We start from the raw sequence: 2500 nt of genomic DNA on the forward strand, positions 1-2500 counted from the left end.
CGGCCAGCACGCCGGAAGGCCCCCCCTCACCGGCCGGGGACGGTCCCACCCAGCCACCGCCGCGTATCGCTTCACACCCACATGCCATTCACGTTCGTGGGCATGGTGGGTATCGCTGAAACAACCGGTTGGTAGCTCAACCGATCGTCGCCATCACTGATTCACCTCTAGCGAGAACAACCGCACCACAACGGTTTACCAGTTCTTCATTTGCGTAACGTCACCAGCAAACGTAGACGTCCATCGCCATTTGCAAATTCAACGATTGTTGCATGCCTGTGTCAGGTGTCACGACACACTATGTCTGCCCACATACACGCAACAACATGTGCACGCTTCGCGAACACGTGGAAGGTGGCCCCCGTACGTATGCGATGTCCATTGCGCGAACGACTGTCAACCGGCCTCTGTCGCATGTCGCAGATGTGGAACGCAGTGCACCATGCTATCACGGTGTGTGAGAAGAGACGACTACGTCTGACAACACGCGCCACTACATCAACAGACGGCTCATGCTGATCGCCATCCACGGCATACCATACTGCAATCCAGCTCTTATAGGGAGACGACACGTAGCTGAGTGCACAATATTTGGACCGTATGGTTCGCCGTTGTTGGCGCAGTCGTGGTACGGTCACACATGTACCACGATGTATCATTCAGTACATGAGGACCAATGTGCGGTACAGTGTGTGATTTGGACGTACAACATCAGCGGACAGTTGCCACAAGCCGTACCACAACGTAGGCTGTGCTTCGCCATGCGAATGCCAATGAACAACTGCGAAGGGCATTGAGCATGTACGTCCTGCCGCCATCCGCATTACAGTGTATAGCTGCAAGGTGTTTAACATGAAGCGATACTCTGGGGACCGGGCAGTGCGAGTAGCAAACTATATTGCGGGGGTTGCAGTTAGGCAACACTACACTAATTTAACGCGTCGTATGACAATTACAGAGCAGGTTAAGGCCCAACGTGTGTTGGGTTAAGGCCCAACGTGTGTTGGGTTAAGGCCCAACGTGTGTTGGGTTAAGGCCCAACGTGTGTTGGGTTAAGGCCCAACGTGTGTTGGGTTAAGGCCCAACGTGTGTTGGGTTAAGGCCCAACGTGTGTTGGGTTAAGGCCCAACGTGTGTTGGGTTAAGGCCCAACGTGTGTTGGGTTAAGGCCCAACGTGTGTTGGGTTAAGGCCCAACGTGTGTTGGGTTAAGGCCCAACGTGTGTTGGGTTAAGGCCCAACGTGTGTTGGGTTAAGGCCCAACGTGTGTTGGGTTAAGGCCCAACGTGTGTTGGGTTAAGGCCCAACGTGTGTTGGGTTAAGGCCCAACGTGTGTTGGGTTAAGGCCCAACGTGTGTTGGGTTAAGGCGCAACATAGGTTAGGTTAAGGCGCAACATAGGTTAGGTTAAGGCGCAACATAGGTTAGGTTAAGGCGCAACATAGGTTAGGTTAAGGCGCAACATAGGTTAGGTTAAGGCGCAACATAGGTTAGGTTACGGCGCAACATAGGTTAGGTTAAGGCGCAACATAGGTTAGGTTAAGGCGCAACATAGGTTAGGTTACGGCGCAACATAGGTTAGGTTAAGGCGCAACATAGGTTAGGTTAAGGCGCAACATAGGTTAGGTTAAGGCGCAACATAGGTTAGGTTAAGGCGCAACATAGGTTAGGTTAAGGCGCAACATAGGTTAGGTTAAGGCGCAACATAGGTTAGGTTAAGGCGCAACATAGGTTAGGTTAAGGCGCAACATAGGTTAGGTTAAGGCGCAACATAGGTTAGGTTACGGCGCAACATAGGTTAGGTTAAGGCGCAACATAGGTTAGGTTAAGGCGCAACATAGGTTAGGTTAAGGCGCAACATAGGTTAGGTTACGGCGCAACATAGGTTAGGTTACGGCGCAACATAGGTTAGGTTACGGCGCAACATAGGTTAGGTTAAGGCGCAACATAGGTTAGGTTAAGGCGCAACATAGGTTAGGTTAAGGCGCAACATAGGTTAGGTTAAGGCGCAACATAGGTTAGGTTAAGGCGCAACATAGGTTAGGTTAAGGCGCAACATAGGTTAGGTTAAGGCGCAACATAGGTTAGGTTAAGGCGCAACATGGGTTAGGTTAAGGCGCAACATGGGTTAGGTTAAGGCGCAACATGGGTTAGGTTAAGGCGCAACATGGGTTAGGTTAAGGCGCAACATGGGTTAGGTTAAGGCGCAACATGGGTTAGGTTAAGGCGCAACATGGGTTAGGTTAAGGCGCAACATGGGTTAGGTTAAGGCGCAACATGGGTTAGGTTAAGGCGCAACATGGGTTAGGTTAAGGCGCAACATGGGTTAGGTTAAGGTACAATATGGGTTAGGTTAAGGTACAATATGGGTTAGGTTAAGGTACAATATGGGTTAGGTTAAGGTACAATATGGGTTAGGTTAAGGTACAATATGGGTTAGGTTAAGGTACAATATGGGTTAGGTTAAGGTACAATATGGGTTAGGTTAAGGTACAATATGGGT

The sequence above is a fragment of the Schistocerca americana genome, unplaced genomic scaffold, assembly GCF_021461395.2.
Source record: "Schistocerca americana isolate TAMUIC-IGC-003095 unplaced genomic scaffold, iqSchAmer2.1 HiC_scaffold_515, whole genome shotgun sequence".
NCBI lineage: Eukaryota > Metazoa > Arthropoda > Insecta > Orthoptera > Acrididae > Schistocerca > Schistocerca americana.